Source organism: Lepus europaeus, chromosome 4 (genome assembly GCF_033115175.1).
Source record: "Lepus europaeus isolate LE1 chromosome 4, mLepTim1.pri, whole genome shotgun sequence".
Classification (NCBI taxonomy): Eukaryota; Metazoa; Chordata; class Mammalia; order Lagomorpha; family Leporidae; genus Lepus; species Lepus europaeus.
The window spans coordinates 147,403,734-147,424,830 of record NC_084830.1 but is presented as its reverse complement, the minus strand read 5'-3'; the positions used below and the strand labels follow the sequence as shown (position 1 = coordinate 147,424,830).

Here is a 21,097-nt window from a genome sequence, read left to right as displayed (position 1 = left end):
TCTTAACTCATAGGTCCTATAGCTCCCTGGCCAGAATGGGTCCTATTTAGTGACCCATTATGTATGAAGAGGAAAGGACAAGACAAACAATTTTAGAAAGTAAGGAAAAAGAATGAAAAAAATTCTAAAATACAAAATAGAAATTTAAAAACCTGAAGGTGGACTCAATAAAAGACTGCGATAGAAATGAAGATAACTACAAAAGACTGAGCTGAAAAAATTTCCAGAATGAAGCATGCAAAGTAACAGGTATGAAACTAGGAGGGAAGGGTTATGAGTCACAGCAGATCCAGTGAGAACACAACATCTGACAAGCCAATCCCAGAAACGGAAGAGAAAGAATGCTTATTGCAAAGAAAAATGATGACTGAGCACTTTCTAAAACTACTAACAAACAGGAAATCACTCTCAATGAGTTGCAGGAACTCTCAGAAGTCAAATACAAACAAAATCACACCTATGCACACCAATGTAAAACTACTGGGGAGGGGCTGGTATTGTGGCAGAGTGGATAAGGCTGCCACCTGTGATGCCAGCATCCCAGGCAGGTGCCGGTCCAAGACTTGACAGCTGCACTTTCCAATCCAGCTCCCTGCTCCTGCACCCATGTAGGATATCCAGAACAAACTCCTTGGCTTTGGCACACCCCAGCCCCAGCCCTTGCAGCCATATGGGGAGTGAACCAATGGACAGAAGCTCGCTAGCCCGCCCATCCTTCCTCCCTTTCTTCCTCCCTCTCCCCCTGTCTCTAGCTCTCCTCCTCTCTCTTCCTCTATTTCTGTTAACTCTTTCATATAAATAAATAAATATTTTTTAAAAAACTGTGGGTATAAATAAAAGACAAAAGTCTTGGGGTAGTCAGGGAAAACAAAACAACTGATGGCTGATTTCTCAACAGAAACTTTGGAAGTCAAAAGACAATAGAGTAGTATCTCCAAAAGCTGAAATTTTATACTTGGTAATAGCAGTCCTCCTTGGTAGAATACAAGAAAAATAAGGGGTAAGACAATTAAAATGCAAACATCAAGACATATTTATTTCCAGATGAAAGGTTGTCTTCAGAGAAAAACGGAGGATGTGTACTCCACGAATTTTAAGAATGTTCAATAAGCTTGTTAAAGACAGTATCAACATTTGAAAATCAGTATCATCTTTAGGTATCAGATAGGTGGAACACATGCGGGGAAGATTTTACCAGGATTTTACCCCTGTCAATGAACTCTTGTTTACATTATTAACTAAAGAAAAATTGGTGTTCTTTAAGGAAGTTTTAAGACTGGTTTAAAGAAAAAATGTAAGCAACAGCTAAATCAGGACTGTAAGGTGGATGCTTAACAAATTCTCACTGAAATCATCACAGAACGCTCGTCTGCTGAGAGGAATGAACAGAAGCACTGTTCTAGTGCAGATGGATTCTCTGATGAAGCTTTCCTGAATATTTTTCTGCCTAACCTTTAGCTACCTTTCCCAAAACACATAATAAGCACACGTTATCATTTTTTGGCATCCAAGAAAGTCAACAAGCAAAATACCATGAATATTTCAAAAGACTACTTCCATGATATTTGCTTCTGATTGGTCCATTTTCTTCTAGTTGACAATTTCAACTTCTTGGTAACCATTATTTTTATTGTGCTTTTTCTTCAGGACTGTACTGTTAAAGCCATGTTTCAGCTTCTGTTACAATTCTTCAAAGAAATGCTTAGGATCTTGAACACATTTGTTTAAAATTTCTTTTAAAAGTTCTTGTCTGAAACTGATCTGAGTACAACAGTTCTGGCAGTCATGGCTGTGTAAGTTGAACCAACTGAGATGACTGTAGAGTTTGCTGTTGCTGCTATTAACTGTTGGTCCTCTTCAATCACAACACTGAGAAGGTCAATGTTTTCCCTGCAAATTGATGTAAATGTGCTAGTGCTGTGGTTTTCATTTTCCATATCATCTTGCAGTTATCTATTTGCAAACTTCTGAGTTATTTGGGGGTATCGTCCACACACACTTTTCAAAAAGCATCAATGATTTTACCATTCTTCCAACAAAGGTTTACTATAAATTTGCTCTGGGTTCTTGATTCAATTTTAGCAGAATTCATGATGCTCTCAAAGAGGGTCTTTACACAATGATGTCTTATCCTTCTCAGTGCCTCAAACCAGATCTTATGAAGAGTTAACATCCCTTATGGGCGCAAGTTCGAGTCCCAGCTGCTCCGCTTCCAAAACAGGTCTCAGCTGTGGCCTGGAAAGGCAGTAGAGGATGGCCCAAGTCCTTGGGCCCCCGCACCCGTGTGGGAGACCCAAAGAGGCTCCTGGATCCTGGCTTTGGATCAGCTCAGCTCTGGCCGCTGTGGTTATTTAGGGAGTAAACCAGCAAACAAAGACCACTCTCTGGCTCTGCCTCTTTCTGTAACTCTTTCAAATAAATAAAATAAATCTTAAAATAAATAAAATAAATCTTTAAAAAAACCCACATCTTATTTCTTTAGAAGTCAGAGTTACAAAGACAGATGGAGAGAAATAGAGAGGTCTTCCATTTTCTAGTTCACTCCCCAAGTGGCCACAACAGCTAGGTCTGAGCCAGGTCAAAGCAAGGAGCTTCATTCAAGACTCCCATGTGGGTCACAGGGGCCCACTGCTTGGGCCATCTTCTGCTTCTCCTCCTAGGCCATTAACAGGGAGCTGGATCAGAAGTGGAGCAGCTGAGACATGATCTGGGATAGCTGGTGGTGGCTTCACCCGCTATGCCAGCCCCTTCATGAACTTTTTGATGATTTCTTATATGTACTACTGTTTATGAATTAGAATCACTATAATAAAAATATCAAATTCACAAAAAAATCCTAAGAAACAAAAAGGAACAAAAATAGTCATTTTCCACAAAACAAAAATAAGAGAATTACTCCCCAGCAAACATACAGTGAAAGAAATTCACTGAGAGAAGGAAAATGACTCCAAATGCAGCAACGAAAAAAAATAAATAAATAAAAATAGTAAATGTGTGGATAAATCTATATGAATATCACCTATATAAAATAGTAACAGTAAGATTCTATGAAATTTAAAATTTACAAAGAATTAAAACACATGATTAACAAATTTAACTCTAAAGGAGGATAAATAAAACTATTAAAGTGATCTAAATTCCTTTAACTATCCATAAAGTTGCAGCAGCAGACTTAATAGGTGAAGGAGGTATGCTGTAATCTCTGATCCAAATATATTAAAAGTATGTTTATACATACTTTTTTTTTTAAAGATTTATTTTATTTATTTGAAAGAGTTACAGAGAAAGGTGGGGACAGAGGAAGAGGTCTTCTATTCGCTGGTTCACTCCCCAGATCGCCTCAACGGCTGGAGCTGGGCTGATGCGAAGCAAGGAGCCAGGAGCTTCTTCCGGGTCTCCCACATGGGTGCAGGGGCCCAAGGATTTAGGCCACCTTCTACTGCTTTCCTAGGCCATAGCAGAGAGCTGGATCGGAAAAGGAGCAGCCAGGACTAGAACCGGCGCCCGTATGAGATGCCGGCGCCGAGGCGGAGGATTAACCTACTGCACCACAGTGCTGGCCTGTATCCGTACTTTTTATGTACTAACAACAAGCTCACAGATGGGAAAATACTAATAAAAAGGATGGACACATTGGGGCCAGTGCCGTGGCTCACTTAGTTAATCCTCCGCCTGCGGCTCCAGCATTCCATATGGGCACCGGGTTCTAGTCCTGGTTGCTCCTCTTCCAGTCCAGCTCTCTGCTGTGGCCCAGGAGTGCAGTAGAGGATGGCCCAGGTGCTTGGGCTGCTGCACCTACATGGGAGACCGGGAAGAAGCACCTGGCTCCTGGGTTCGGATCAGCGCAACGCCGGCTGTGGCAGCCATTTAGGGAGTGAACCAATGGAGGGACGACCTTTCTGTCTCTTTCTCTGTCTATAACTCTACCTGTCAAAAAAAACAAAAAAAAAGGATGGACACACAAATTATAAGGAAAACACAAACCAAAAGAAAGATGACACAGCTGTTCAAATTTAAGATACAACAGGGTTTGAGGCAAAAGCACCAGGAGAGAAAAGGGGACAATCAATTCAACAAAACATTCATAATGATAAAAGTTCAACACCAAATTTAAAAAGTCTCAAAACATGTACGGCAAAAAGACCTGAAAACAATCTAAATGTTCATTAATTTAAAAAAATGTGGTATATATGCTCAACAGAATACTAGCTGCCCTTCAAAAAATAAAAGCAGAAATTCATTGCAAAAATATGTTTGAACCTAAAAGACATTATCTTATGTAAAATAAGGTACACAAACAAATATTGTATGATCTCATTTTTAAGCGGAATTTGAAAGCTTAATCTCTGTGCTGGTTTTGTGCCACACCAGGTAAAGCCACTGCCTGTGACGCCAGCGTGTTCACACTGCTCTACTTCCAAAACGACTTGCTGTTAATGGGCCTGGGAAAAGCAGAAGATGGCCCAAATGTTTGGGCTCCTGTCACTCAGGTTGGAGACCTGGATGAAGTTCCTGACTCCTGGATTCAGTGGGGCCCAGCCTTGGCCATTAAGGCCATTTGAGGAGTAAATTCGTTCAAATTAATAAATCTATATAAAAAAGATTGAATTCAAAGGGAGAAAGCAGAAAACATCACAACTGTTTTTGTGACCATTATATATTTCATTACTCTAGATGCAGAGGGAAAGAGATGCCGGAGGTAGAATATTATATATATATATATATATATATATATATGCTCAGATAGGCATTATGAATGTATCTATTTGCTTTTTACTATCTGTTTCCTTTTTTTAAAAAATTTTATTTTGTTTATTTGAAAGGAAGGAGAGGGGCACAAAGAGATAGAGACCTTCCTTCGCTGATTCACTCTCCAAACAGCCATTTTGTAATCCATAAGCTGTACTTTGGAAATTTATATTCATTAAATAAAAGTTAAAAATTTAAATAAATAAATAAAAGTAAAGAAACTGCTTTGGTCCTTTAGCTTTTCTATCTCATCACAAGGCCACTTAGGTCAGCAGTAGAAAAAAGAGCGGGAAGGGATTAATCTACCATAACAATCAGAGAAATAAAGATGAAAATACCTTTCCACCCCACCAGATTGGCAAAAAGCAAGTCTAATAATATAAAAGGTGCAAGGCTACATAGAAAACAACACTATATTTTCATCAAATGTTAAGGAGAGAATGAACTGCTAGAGCCCCTTTGGAGAGAAATTTGGGAATTTATCATTTTGCAGATCAAATCTAAGATTTCACTGAAAATATATATACATTGGTGAATCAGTAAGCTTTTTCTGGAAACCTATCTTAAAATAAATACGTGAAATAGAAAAAATATACCAGGGATTCATTACAAACAATAACCGTAATTGCTTAATGGAAGAGAAGAGCTAAACTACCACTATGTGCAATAGTTATCACTTGATATCTGTGTGAAACTGATTCCATGGCCCCCATACGATACCAGAATCTGCTAACCATGATGTCTCTTATATTAAAATAATGTACACATACCCTGTAAACAATCATGTCTGTATTACTTACAATACCTGCTACAAAGATACCTCCTGAAAGTTGTTACACTGTATTATTTAGGAATTATGACAAGGAAAAAAAGTTTGTTATGTGTTCAGCATAGATTTAATTTTTTTCAGATATTTTCCAACTGTATCTGGCTGAATTCATGGATGTAGAAACTATGGATACAGAAGCTGACAGTATATCTCACAGTTAAAGGTAGAGCTGCACATTCAAACTTGGACAAGTTTGCAAAAATGTATTGATTGTGAAGAGGCAAGTTTCATGATAAATACGTAAAACGTAACTCATTGTAAAGCATAAAAATAATATATTTTCTGGGTACCTGCACCTCTAAGATTAGAAGAAAAGATCTGACAGAATAGGTAACATACAATCAACAGAAGTACTTTCTTTTTAAGATTTATTTTATTTATTTGAGAGGTAGAGTTACAGACAGTGAAAGAGAGAGAGAGAGAGAAAGGTCTTCCTTTCGTTGGTTCACTCCCCAATAGCCACAATGACCATAGCTACAAGGATCCAAAGCCAGGACCTTTGGCCCAGTCTCAGACACAGGTGCAGGGGCCCCAGGAATTTGCCCATCTTCCACTGCATTCTCAGAGCACAGCAGAGAGCTGGAATGGAAGAGGAGCAGTTGGGTCTAGAATCAGCACCCATATGGGATGCTGGCGCCGCAAGCGAAGGATTAACCTACTGTGCTATACCACCGGCCCCAATACTAGTACTTTCTATAAAGGACAAAGAACGGGCTGGGGATCCAAACAGAATTTCAGCTTTACCCGAAGCATTCTCATTTTTTAAAAATTTTATTTATTTGTTTTCATTCTGCTTGAAAGGGAGGTGGAGAGGGGAAATGGGGAGCAGGGAAGGGGAGAGAGAGAAAGCTATGGATCTCCTATTTTCTGGTTTACTCTCAAATGCCTACAGCAGCTGGGGCTGGGTCAGGCCGAGAGCCAGGAGCCTAGAAGAACTGAATCATGGTGCCCTACATAGAGGGCAGGGATCCCATATTTGAGCCATCATCTGCTCTCAGGGTGCATATCAGCAGGAAGCCAGAACCAGGAGTAGAGACAGAACTGAAGCTCAGGCACTCTGATACAGAATGTGGGCTTACATTTGGGAGCATTTGAACTGTGCCAAATGCTTCCCTCCTTGAAATGTTTTATTATGAAGAAAGCATTCCTCTATTATTTCTACAAATAAGTTATTTCATTTTTTTTAAACTAAAAACATGCGCGCGTACACACACACACACACACACAAAGGTGATTTTCTACTGTCCAAGACACCAGGAATGTGCTGAAATTCTGAACTTAGCAACCTAGAGTTACTACACACACATACACACACAGTATCCATTCATAACCTGAAACAAGTTAGGAGACTGAAATATACATTTTACTAGACTGCCTTATGAGAAGTAGGAATACTGATATTTATAGCACAGTTGAAAACAAACATTTAACATAAAAGCACTGGAAACAGAGTAGAAAGAGATACAAATCGGGTTTTAAAAAAACTTCAAAGAGGGTAGAGGAAAGTGGAGGCTGGGTAACACCCTCCAGTGACCATCTCATCTCCTCACTGGGACAAGTTACATAGCTATGTAGACATTCAGCAACCTCCCCAAGAGCTGTGGAAGCAAGGTTAGACATTGCAGTACCTACTTTCAGGATAATACTAAGATATGTCATACAAAAAAAGCAGAAAGCAAAGAAGTGACCATGATACCCTTGCCCCAGCTCCAAACAGCACTGTCTGGGGACACATAGGGCATTAGGTGCAGCCCTTAAGACACCTGAATCCTACTGCCAATTTGAATGAAACAAAATTCATTGTTGGATAAGGCGCCCCAGCTCCTGCCTCCCAGTCCAGATCCACAGACAGAAGATTTGGAATACCTCTGCTTCCATTCCCCAACCACCAACAAAAAGCAGACTGAAACTCCAGCTGCTGCAGAGGAGGAGAGGGAGCTTAAGACCTGACTGTGGAGCTCAGAGCCTTGGTATCTGCCAAGGGATCCAGCAGCCAATAAAGCCCAATGGCCACTGCCCCGAGATCACAGTTCAGAGAGAGCGTCCCTAGACTTGCCCCAGCATCAGGAGGATGACTGCATACCTTCTGCGAGTTAAACTCATGCCAACGAGTACCACGTAGCCAAGTATGTACTCACAGAAAAGCCCAGAGTCTAGTGACTATGAAACCCAGGGAAGATCCACCTGGCTAGGGCCTGTTCAATCAGTTGAGGGGCTGCTGCTACTACCCCGTTCCAAACTTTGGGAAGATAACCAGGAACCACAAAACTGTTCTATGACACATGCCACTCTGAAAAGATTCTAATGGTCTCTGACTCTAGGACAGCAACTGGAGACAGAGAATGTGAACTTAATTAGAGCCAAAACAAATGTTGAGGTCATGGCTCATCAGTCTTACACCTTGGCCAGCACCACCAGTGACTGCTAGGAAGCAGCATTAGCCAATGCATCCACCTCAACACCAGACAGATCAGAGCATGGTGCGCTACTGGTTCTGCATTTCCAGCATCATGGTACCAGCTCTGAGTGTCCAGCATCACAGGACAAGGCATCTAGGTCTACCCAGCCACAGTAAAAGGCTTGTAGGGATGAAAACCAGTTCAGATTTTGGAATTAATGTATACTAAGTTATACTCTACTAGAAATAAGATGTTTTGGGGGCCAGCACTGTGGCACAGCGGGTTAAAGCTCCTGTAGCGCCAGCATCCCATATGGACGCTGGTTCATTTTCTGGCTGCTCCACTTCCAACCCAGCTGTCTGCTAATGCACCTGGGAAAGCAGCAGAGAATGGCCAAGGTGCTTGGGCCCCTGCACTGGCAGGGAGATCTGGATGAAGCTTCTGGCTCCTGGGTTCATACTGGCTCAGCTCTGGCAGTTGCGGACATTTGGGGAGTGAACCAGCAAATGGAAGACCTCTCTACCTGCCTCTCTATACCTCTACCCTTCCCTCTCCCCCCGCCCCCATAACTCTTTCAAATAATTAAAATAAATATTCAAAAAAAAAAAAGTTTTGGGTTCTAGCGCACAGTAGGATGATTTCAGGCTATGTTAAAATGCAGTGTATTTCTCTTTAGGAAATGTCTCTTTAGAAGACAGTTTCATGTTTTCACCACACACAGATGTTAGATATTTTAAGAGATACATAAGTTTACCCTGATGCGACCTCACACAATGTATACACATACTGAAATATCACATGGCAGGGCTGGCATTGTGGTGGCATAGGTAAAGCAGCTACATGTGATGCTATTCCTGTATGGACAAAAGTTCACGTTCTAGCTGTTCCACTTCCAACCCAGCTCCCTGCTAATGGCCTAAGAAAGGCAGCAGAAGATGGCCTAAGTGTTTGGGCTCCTGCCACTCATGTGGGAGACCCAGCTGAAGTTCCTGGCTTTGTCCTAGCTGAGTGCTGGCTGTTGCAGCCACCTAGGGAGTAAATTGCAAATGGAAGATCTGTCTCTAATTCTTTCAAATAAATAAATCTTTTAAAAAAATCACATGGCACCTCAAAAATATGTACACAGTTAACATCCCTTAAGCAAAATTTTTAAAAAATTAAGAACATAAAGCAAACTAACAAGATAAGGACCTATTTGGGAAGCTGAAAAATGAATGGGAAGTGAAATATTTCTATGTTGCTGTTTTTCATTCTACTCCTTGGAACGCAGTGCTAACATTTTCTCTCTCTTATCAGGTGTTCACACATGTATGTAGTTTTTCACTTTACTAACAAATAAAAGCTTGGATGGGAGAACACAAGGACCACTTGAATCTGTATTAGAATATAGCAGAAAGGATAACTGTACATGAATGTTCAAGGTTCTAATTCAACATTTTAAACACTTGGCCTACAAGAATAAATGCTGGGGCTGATGCCATGGTGCAGGTTAATCCTCTGTCTGCAGCGCTGGCACCCTATATGGGTGTCAGTTATAGTCCTGGCTGCTCCACTTCCGATCCAGCTCTCTGCTATGGCCTGGGAAAGCAGGAGAAGATGGCCCAAGTGCTTGTTGGGCCCCTGCACCTACATGGGAGACTAGGAAGCAGCACCTGGCTCCTCCTGGCTTCTGGTCGGCACAGCTCTGGCCCTGCAGCCATTTGGAGAGAGAACCAATGAAAGGAAGACCTTTCTCTATAACTCTACCTCTCAAATAAATAAGATCTTTAAAAAAAAAAAAAGAATAAATGTTACAACCAATCATGATATCGCAGAAATATTCACTAAGAAACTTTGCTATCTAAAACCTTTTGCCACTTACAACCCATACCCAAGCATGATTTCATTTAAGACAGAGGTGAGGAACATCCAACCTGTGGGCTGTATATGGCTCACAGAAACATTTGGTTTGGTCCTGCCAATTCAACAGCAGGTAGGACTTAAAAATCAAAAAAATCGATAGCAGGCTAATTTTTAAGTTGATAATTATGTGGCCCACAAATGATGTAATAAATACCCAAACGGCCCACAGCAGGAAAAAGTCCCCACTGCTGATTTAAGAGCATTCAAAGGGCTCTGTATGTATGAAAGAAAATTTACTCTGCATAAGCCCTCCCAAGAGGAAGAAACCCTCGGCCCAGAAGGAAATGGCAGGCACCAGGAAGGTCCCTAAGAAAAAGAAATTCTCTGCCACCACCAGCAATTCTGAGGCCACCACCAGCAAGAGCACTGCAAAGAAAAAAAAAAAGCTCCATGAAGCATCCCAGAAAGACTAACTAGCAAGGACATTCCCTGCACTTGTGAGGGGTACCCTTTCCTGCCCTTTGTCCTCATCCCAATAAGAACATCACAAAATGCAGAAAAAAAGAAAAAAAAAAAGTAAAGAAAATTTACTATTAGTCCTAAAAAATGTTTAAAATTTGCACAAGTCAGGGAATGGCGCCATGGTGGAGTAAGTTAATCCTTTGCCTGCGGCGCCAGCATCCATATGGGCGCAGGTTCTAGTCCTGGCCGCTCCTCTTCCAGTCCAGCTCTCTGCTACGGCCTCGGAAAGCAATAGAAGATAGCCCGAGTGTTTGGGCACCTTCACCCACATGGGAGACCCAAAAGAAGCTCCTGGCTCTTGGCTTCGTATTGGCACAGCTCCAGCCGTTGTGGCTATTTGGGGACTGAACCAACAGAAGGAAGACCTTTCTCTATAACTCTACCTCTCAAATAAATAAAATCCTTAAAAAAAAATTTGCACAGGTGACTAACAGAACACCATTCCTGAAACATCACTTAAATTCCGAGCTGCACTGTTAGAAACTGTTTTTCTAAAGCCTAATATGTGATTACAGAAGCACTGTTCCAATATAGACATAATCATTAACCTTCAAATGACCAGAAATAAAGATGGCTCTTAGACATATAACAAAACCTGCAGGTTTCTATGTACTACTCCTAAGAAGACATTTCCAAACTCGATAAAAATTTCTAGGGGCTGGCACTATGGCCTAGCAGGTAAAGCTGTCACCTGCAGTGCAGGCATCCCATATGGGTGCCAGTTCGGGTCCTGGCTGCTCCACTTCCGATCCAGCTCTCTGCTATGGCCTGGGAAAGCAGTGGAAGATGGCTCAAGTCCTTGGGCCCCTGCACCCATGTGGGAGACCTGGAAGAAGCTCCAGCCTCTTGGCTTCATATTGGCACACCTCAGGCCACTGTAGCCATTGGGTGGGTGAAGTGATCAAGTAGATGGAAGACTTCTCTCTCTCTTTCTCTCTGCCTCTGCCTCTGTAACTCTGTCTTTGAAATAAATAAGTAAATCTTAAAAAAAAAAAAATTCTAGCATGCTACATGGTCTAATTTCCCATTTACTGAACAATGAGCACCTAGCATATTTTTGACATTAAGTCATAACAAAATGAACACAATTCTTGGGGTATGAAATTAAAACAAATAAAATAATAAAACAAATGTAACTTAGAAAGACTTCATTATCACCAAGTATAGAGGGCAGAAAAGATGATGACTGAGACTAAACAAATCAAATAGTACTAACACAGACCCAGAACTACAGAATCCAACATGGCAGCCCCAGTCACAAAAAAAAAAAAAAAAAAAAAAAAAAAAAACTCCTTAGCACTTGAAAAGCAGGTATTCTTAAACATGTTGCAATTATAAAATACATACTTAATTTAGAAGGCTTAACCCTCTCCCCACCTCCCAAAAGTAAAATATCTTATAACAATCACATTTTTATTACAGGCTGAAATCCTTAGGACAAAGTAGCTATGTTTTTAAAACTAATTTTACTTTTAATTTTTTTTTTACTTTTAAAAACTGTCATTACCATACGTTTTAATATTGCATCTGTGATTTACATAATATTCCTGCTGAGTACCATGAGGCCAGAAGCTGAATGAGCATGATGTATTCAGTAAACAGTAAGCAAACCAATAAGCTCAGGTAGGGGTGTAGAGGAGGGTTAACAGGGGAAGAAGGGTAAGAAGTGGCATTCTTGGTGCTTAGTTGTCCTCTACTGAAAGACAACCAAATGACTGGAAGACATTTGCTTTTAAAAAAAGAAAAAAATTAGTTGGGAAAAGAGAAATGCTTGGCCAGTTTGAGAGCCAGCAAGATGACAATGGCTGATGTGAAGGAGTACAGTAGCAGATAAGGGGAGAAGAGATCACATTGCCTAGTTGGTCATGGTGTGATGCTGATCTTCATCCTGAAGAAAGGCTGCTAAGGAAGGAGTGATCAGCTGTGTCAAATGCTGCAGACAGAAAAGGCATGATAAGGTCAGAGAAATGACCTGTAAAGTCAGCTGTGCATAAATCTACCAGTGATCAGTGTTTTAGGAACGCTCAAAAGAAGGGAAAGAGAACCCATAATGGAAAACCTCCTCTACTCAGTAAACAATCACCTCGAGCAAGCCACCCAAATGGATCAGAAAAGTGGGCCCCAAACAAAAATAAAAGAAATTCAAAACTCTCAAGAAAGCAATTTCAAAGAAAGTGCTAATAAAATAAGGAAAAAGAACAGCATTCACAAAATCAAAGTTACTAAACAAATGTAGTTATGAAAAGCACCATATAAGAGATTTCAGAAATAAATATGAAGTGATTCCTTAATATATTTTAAAGATGACTAGCAAAATAGCACTGGTCACAAATGGGAAATGAACTAGTGAGCTAGGAGGCTCAAACTGACAGTGCACAGACTGAGAATCAAGTATTAAGGAAATGTTTACACCCAACATGGACAGACCCAGAGGCCTAATATTTGTAGAGAAAATATGTAGCACATTTTTGAAAAAACACCCAATTTCACAACTGAACAAAATGTTAATCTTCTCAGAGTCCACCAAGTGCACAGATGGAGGAAAAAAATTAAACAATCCATGGTAAAACATGATGGCATCAAAAAATAAAAATAAAAGGCAAAACAAAAACATCACTTGCCACTAACAACAAGAAAAACAGAGTACTTAACAAAGGAACAAAAATTACAATGAGTTCAGATGTATCAGCCTCACTGGGTGTTTTAAGACAGTGCGTTAACCGTTTCAAAGGGCTAGAGGGAAAAGATATTGGATTATTTTACATTCAACTAAACAATTATTTGAAGGTAAATACAGTTAGAACACACAAGAACTTAAGGTTCATGCTCTCACAGAACCTTGCTAACAGAACTACTTATTTAGCAAGAAAATAAACCAATTCAGAAGGAGTGAAATGCAAGGGTAAAATACATAAGCAACAAATCAAGACAAAATCATAAAATGTATTGGAAAACCAAAAGGAGCAACTATGAAAAATTAATAAGTTTAATGTGTTGATACACAATCCAGAGTTAAAACTCCATCAATATTACCATGACAGCTGGGGGAGAGGGGAAGGAGACATGTATTCTTTTAAGCATGATTTACCGAATAAGTACCAATCACAGAATCCTGCTCATTTAGTATCTGTTGGCATTTAATGAAACTTTAGAATCTGGTCTTTAAAATTTCCTTACTCTCCTATACTTGTTAGATTTTTCCATGAAAGATTGCTTCCAGTACATGTTTTGGTCAATAATCTTAATAAACAACCCCTGTGTCTCAATTTTCTTTAATCCTTTATCTTTTACTCACTTCCCCTCCTAAGGCAGTTCTAAACCTTAGTAGTGCCACTACCAAGCATCAGCAATGTGTGAGCCCCACAGGTGGCATTTGCACTAAAGAACACAGGCATGTCTCAACATAAAGTAGCACAAATACACTGTGTACCTGGGCTTCTTTCCATTTCAATCACCTTTTTACAAAATGAACAGTGAATTTAAATGTCCTCCCATAAACTGCTTTTAAGACAGAAATGCAAAGAGCTAGGCCAGATGAAACAGTACACCATGATGTTTTCACAGTATCTCTCCCTTAGTCACCACCAATAGAACAATCTTCAAACAACATTATTACAAATCTAAGAAGTGCCTCTATTGTCCTTATCTCTATGCAAGAGAACCACAGAGAAATCTTAACAATCAATGATCAAATCTAAGTGTTTGTTCTGAAGTATTTTTTAAAACAGAACTGAAAATTCAGTTATCTCCATTTTTCTGTTTAACATACATGACAGGAAAGGTAACTTGAGGGGCATCAAACTGCAAACTTTATAAATAGCCACCATGAACATTAACATACACTGAATTAAAGTATATATTTTCTGACAACCTAGCGTGGCCTATTGTTTCACATTTTGTTAATTCATGAGTTAACAAATCTGTTTTAAAATGACAACTAGATTACTATTACTTTGAAAATACTTGAGAATATTATTAAATATTTTCACATAATTACTTTTCCTAATTATTAGTTCCTTCATATTTTTCCACTGAAGTATTTTTACCTGGTCTTCATAAAGCAGTACAATTCAATCATAACTTAGATGCTACCATATTATTGAAAAATGTTGTACAACATAAGCTAGAGATTAGACTAATAAACCTAAATGTATCAACTGTTTCAGGAAATGAAGCTACAGAACACATTCCATTTCAGAGTATGGCCATAGGTAAGTACAGAAACAGCTATCCTTTACCAAATTGAGATCCAGTCTGAAGTGAGCATACCTCCTATGCGCTTCCTTTTCAAGTCCACAGATTAAAAAGGAGGACACTTTCCAAACATTCTTGGAGGTTACTTTAGAATGTTTCAGATTTCTTTCAATTAAAAAAAAAAGGCAAAGAGACTGAGCTAAACTGCTCTGTAGCTTTTAAAGTTTAGAAAATTTAATTGCATAGTAAAACTCATTTCTAACTGAAAATAGAATTTAAATGTAACAACTAGATTAATCGCAAAGAAAACAATAACAATTACTTACTTTGGAGGCCCATGGCTGAAGACAATTGGCATAGCAGCGTACAAGGAAAGCCATTTCCTAGGCTGGAAAGGGTAGCTTCCTTTTCAAATCAGAATCACACTGATGAGTGTATCAATGAAATTCTGCTAAGCTTCTTTTTACAAATCATACGCCCTTCTGGTGTTACATAAAGGCAGTTTTTCCAAACCCCTTTCAAACTGAAATCAGGAGCTTCCAGTAGATTAAAGCATTGTTTTAAATAACTGGTAATTCTCACTTAAATGTTAACAAGCAAGTCACAGTAAATCAAGATGTTTATATTCCTGGCTTAGAACACGCACACACATATACATGTCCTCAGGTAACAGGCACAGATATACACAGTGGTAGCACAAGAGTTAATACTCTATCTATCAAAGCAAATAAGGCAACATGCACCGAATCTATGTGTCTGGATTCTGTGAAAGCTTTCCTGGCCGTACTATAGCTTTGTCTTTTCTTCAATTTATTTCATTCTGTAGAACAAGTGCTGCAGTGATTCTTCCGCATCAGAAGCAAACGAGAACACTGTATCATGAAGATTAAAGTTTCTTCATCACATTCTTAATCACCAGACGTTAAGAAAAAGAAAAAAACCTCAAACCGTTGTGCAAATGCCAGTTAGAAGAGACGTGCTCTAACAGGTTTGTCCTGTAGAATGCCTGAGAATCTCCAAAATTCAAATTATTTTCTCTCTTCACATGCACTATTTACAGCTCTGCAGTATTGTTTCTTGTTCTAATGCATCAGTACGACGGCACTGTTGATCTAAGTCTGGCTTTTCTAGTTAAAAATTTATATATGATACAGAACAAAAACACTACATCTTCTGCTAAAGCAAGACGATATGTCAGTGTCTTAATTCCTACTGTCCTTGCCTGTTTCACAGCAGCTCCCTAAGGAGAAGCTTCTATTGATTCTATGCTCTGCAGTAAGATGAAATATCTAATAAGAAGGAAAGAGAGTGGGAGGAGAATAGAGCTAAAAGGATGACATCACCTGTACAGAAAGCCTTCAGAAACTGCATTAGATCAATTGACTACTGTATCTGCAGCTGTAGCCCAAAGAGCAATTTATTGACAACACACACACCACACACACACACACACACACACTCTCTCCCTCTCTCTCTCTCTCTCCTGTGACACATGTTAGCAAACTACATTCTGTAAGAAAAAATAGCTTAAGCACTCTATTTCAATTTAAAAAATTCATTTTGGATTTTAATTCTGTACTCTGATTTACAGCTGTGTTGGGGAAGCCATATTTCCTAATATTTATTCAAATTTACCACAGTATTATCCTGCCAAAGGAAAATAATTAGCTATGAAAAGATATTCTTGCATTCTAACCACATAAGGAAACCTAGATCTGAGATACTGCATTATTTATTTCAAACACTACTCATTTAGGGGTTTCTGCTTAGAAAACTTGCTCTTTATCAAATAAATGTTCTGAAAAGTACAACCCCTACATGACCACTTTAAATTAACACTAAAACAGGTACTAAGACTTGTATGTAAACAGTAAATTTAAATAGAAACAAAGGAAATTCATTTTAAAAGGATAAACTGGAAAAAAAAAAAAAAACCCCAAGCATAACAGTTCGAGCATGCAGCAACTCCTATGCAGAGTCATTTATGCAACATGGTCCTCTACTGCAGTCCAGTGCTCAATTCCTAGAAAGACAGAAGGCAGCAGAACACAAAAGGAACCAGAGAAAAAGCAGATTAAATCAAGCCTCCAAAGTATGCTTGCACTAGAAGAAAATTGCCCCGTTTTTCGATTTAAAAAAATACAGAAAAAAAATTCTACTTCGGCCACACCCTTTCCCAGCTGAAAGCCACAACACCATTAGTGCCCATCCTGGTTTCCCAGGTTTCTGCCACCAGGCACTTACTGCCAATACTGCCACTTAAGCACAGAACGGCAACAATCCACGGCCAGTTTCCAATGGTAAAATACAGTTAGCTATACTGTGGGCAACAAAATTATTAGAATAATTATCAGCGAAGAAATCACAGTAACAAAAATGTTTTGGCTTTATTCACCTAACAGAGAGAAGAAAGGTGCAACATAAAAATGTCAGCTTAGAGACAGGTGTTCTAGCAAAGGATTCTGCTGACTAGGGAAGAAACATCCTGTCATTAAGCACCAAAAAATGAGCTCTTCAACACCCCTGGGCAAAGTCTGATTCACTTTCTGAACAACACTGTGTTGCCAATTCTGACTTATGTTGCCTCTTATATGATGAGAATTTATATAAACCTATTACAATGAACAGAGCTAAATTATGCTTTCAAAACATGATTATGAATACAGGTTTTCAAAAAACTTAAGAATTATTTCTTGTCAAACAAAAGATACATAAAATTTGCATTTGAGTATAAAACTAAACTTCACAAATACAAGCCTGACTCCTTTTTCTAACTATAAAATACAGAATATTTGTACATGACTGATTTTGCAGCTTATACCAATGTATTTTTAAAATTTCTAAATATCTTAAAATATTTATAAGTGTAATATAAATATTTTATTTAAAATATTAAATATTTTTAAAAATTTATTTTTAAATAAACTATAAATGCACTGAAATTTCAATTAATATTAAGAATTCAAGTATGAATAAACTAAAATCTAGTATTAATCATTGCTTATAAACAGAAGACAGTAGGTACTCTCTGCATGTGAATGAAGACAAAGTTTTACCACAATTCTGAAACACAAACATTTTGTATACAAAAATACAGGAGTCAAGAATATTTATCTCAATGCCAAACAGAAACTATGTTCATGTATAGTATCAATAGGATAAATTAAAGCCAACTCCAAAAGCAAAATCCTAATAGGTTTCTTTCTCCCTTTTTATAAATCATGCTGTTAACACACAAAGAAGGACCTCAAGCTGAGCAAGGAAGACAGCCATCTCTGAGCTGCTTTAAAAAAACTGCTACCCAGTGTGTGAAATGCAATCCACTAATGCCATATGTTACACAGACTGTAGTAAACACCAACTCATAAAGGAACAAAACTCTCTTTTCTTTTAGTTTGGCTTGTGCAGGAAGATGACATCATCCTTTTCCTTGTTCTACCAATCATCTCTCAGTATCTGCTATTCCAGGGAACTGTATGGTAAACCTATCATGCAAAATCTCCTTGTGCAGCAATACAATGAAAAGAAAACAAAAAGGCTAAATTCTGTATTTGGTATGTGAATCCACTAGCATCCTTGATGATATTATACCACATTTAACAACCTTTTAACTAATTACTGAAGAAAGAAACATTCTTTGAAGAAATAATTTACCAAATAACTAAAATATTTAATTAGGAGGACAGCATATTTTTCACTTGTATCACTTTCAGAATTTCATCATGATCTTATCTTGTTATTGTACCAATTCAAATGAGGTCACCACGCAAGGGACAACAATCTACACACTGTATAGGAAACATCACCACAGGAAAGCCATTTAAGAACACATTTCCCCTGCATATGAAATGCCAGGATGCTAAGCATTACTAGTGAAATCTTATCTAGCTTTAAAAAGATCTTTGGCACTACTATGAAACAAAGCAATGCATGTTGGCATTGCAAAACATCACATCTTTTTTTTTTAATGTTAAGTGCCAGTTATTAAAATTTAACTGTATAAAGTATTTATAAACAAAGACAGATCAGAATATTTTAAATCACATTGTACAGAAAACCAAAGAAAAGGTAACAACAATGAAAAGGTGAGGGAGAAGTCACAACAGATAATGGTAAAGTTCTATGAGAAGACATACACTCCAAATACTATGCAAAAAAAATGCCCTAATTAACAAAAATCAGAGTTACGTGAATCTTAGGCACAACCATACATCTATTCTCCACCTGCAGAATGAAATTATAATCAATTCAAATAGGCTAAACACAAAAAGAGGTGATGGAGAAATAAATATTCCATAGTTCTACAAAATAAATAAGCCACTTACTTCTGTATTTTAGTTGTAAGAAGTTGGTCTTTGAAATATAAACTGTTAAGTGTACTGGTTTACACAGTAAAAACACTTTCACCCTGATGGAAGATAAATGAGTAAGTGCTAACTGCAATGGTCAGAGGTAACATACAAGCCTTTTTAAGGGATCATAGCAAGCTTTTCAACCCTCTTTCTCCCCATGCTTAACTTGAACATCTGAAACCAATCTCTGTAGTTCTCAGACATGGTTAACTCTAATTACTGGTGCCCCTCTGGATTTCTTGCTTTCAAACTGCCTATGCTATCTTTTTCTCCTTTCTAAAAGAAGAGAAGCCAGAGTATTAACACTTTCTTGCTTTTGTAACAGCATACTATCATCTATGTCCACTTACAGATCACCTCCATGATTTAAAAAGAAAAAAAAAGGAAAAAGAAAAAACCTCTGTCAGAGCCACCAGCAGGGCACATATGCACTATGAAATATGAGCCATCCTTAGGGAACTATCAAACAAGAAAAAGCAAAGAGAGAATCTGCTATCATCAACCAAGGTGATGTAAGCTTCTATAATTAGAATCAGTGGAGCTGAAGGAACAATAAAAGGCATAAAAGGCACCACTATGCTTCTACTTTCCCTTGCACTGGGCAGTTCTAGCAAGCATTTCTCATACACAAAGGAACACATTTTGCCTATACACTATCATTCCAGTATGTTATACAGTATAAGCAAACCCATAGTTTTAAGACAGTGCAATAATTTTCTTCATAAAACAAAATCTGATGCATAATTAAAAGATCCAAATATACACATGACAATAAAATCTCATTTTTAAACTAAACTATCCAGAATACTGTCTCCATCTGTAATTCCTGAACCACATTAGAGATTTACCTTTGTACCACTTTTCTATCTTAAAAAGCTGAATTTTCAGACACTATAAAAGGCAAATAAAGAACACAGCAGAGTCACTGAACAAATAACTAATCAAAGCAAAGGGCAATAGCACTCAGCATCTATTAGTCTGTACATGTAAGTCATTTATTTCCCTTCCAACTGGAATGTTGTCACACTAAACCACCAGAATACATTAATACCCTGTTGATTTTAAACCAGGGGTGGGGAGGCTTTCTGCTGTCAAGGGCCATTTCAGTATTTATAACATCACTGACTGGCCATATGAAATTATCAACTTAAAATTGGCCTCCTATAGTTTTATTGAATTTTGAGTCCCGCCTGTGGTTGTCTTGGTAGGGCCAGACCAAATTATTTTTGTGAGCCTTACAAGGTCTGCGGGGTGAACATCACCCACCCATATAAATAATCATCCAAAGATCTTTTTTTTTTTTTTTTTTGACAGGCAGAGTGGAGAGTGAGAGAGAGAGACAGAGAGAAAGGTCTTCCTTTGCCGTTGGTTCACCCTCCAATGGCTGCTGCGGCCGGCATATCGTGCTGATCCGAAGCCAGGAGCTTCTCCTGGTCTCCCATGGGGTGCAGGGCCCAAGGACTTGGGCCATCCTCCACTGCACTCCCAGGCCACAGCAGAGAGCTGGCCTGGAAGAGGGGCAACCAGGACAGAATCCGGTGCCCCAACCGGGACCAGAACCCGGTGTGACGGTGCCACAAGGCAGAGGATTAGCCTATTGAGCCGCGGCGCCGACTCATCCAAAGATCTTAAGTAATCACTGTCTCCAATGTTGTAAAACCAATCTTGCTGATTCTAGTTCCCTGGGCAAATCCACATACATCAGTGTCACCTACATGGTAGGACGAAGTCCCAGCGACAACCTAGGGCCCTGCCCTGCTTTCTTCCGCTTATGGCTCAAGTTCAAATAGAGTAAGACAGTTTTAACAACTGACCTCTGAGAGAAGAGCAATATAGGTATTTCTGTAGAAGTTTAAAAATTCTTTCCATATCCTTAACCCGGTAATTTAATTCCTATGAATCAATCCTAGGGATATGATCAATCATGTATAAATATAAAAGTTGCTTATAACAGGAGTAAAACGGGAAAGCACATGGGAGTACTTAGCTGTTTTGAGAACAATTTAACTGCATGAAAAACAGATACTACTAAATATTCAGTAGCATCTAAATTAGTTAAAAAACTAACTGATTAAAAGACGTCCTGATTAACAAGTCATTAGCAACACTGGCTGTCTCCAGTTTTGAGGATTACAGCAAATTCACTTCCTTAGTACTCTTCTATAGATTTCACCATCAGCATTTTTTTTTCACAAAATTGTAACAAATAT

The 21,097-nt window shown here is 38.6% G+C and overlaps 1 protein-coding gene across 7 annotated transcripts in view; it reads right to left on the bottom strand.

Moving 5' to 3' along the window:
- The window catches only part of RAPGEF6 (Rap guanine nucleotide exchange factor 6), a 218,633-nt gene that overhangs the window by 121,217 nt on the left and 76,319 nt on the right, over positions 1-21,097 (bottom strand). The gene's annotated exons all lie outside the window — the stretch shown is intronic.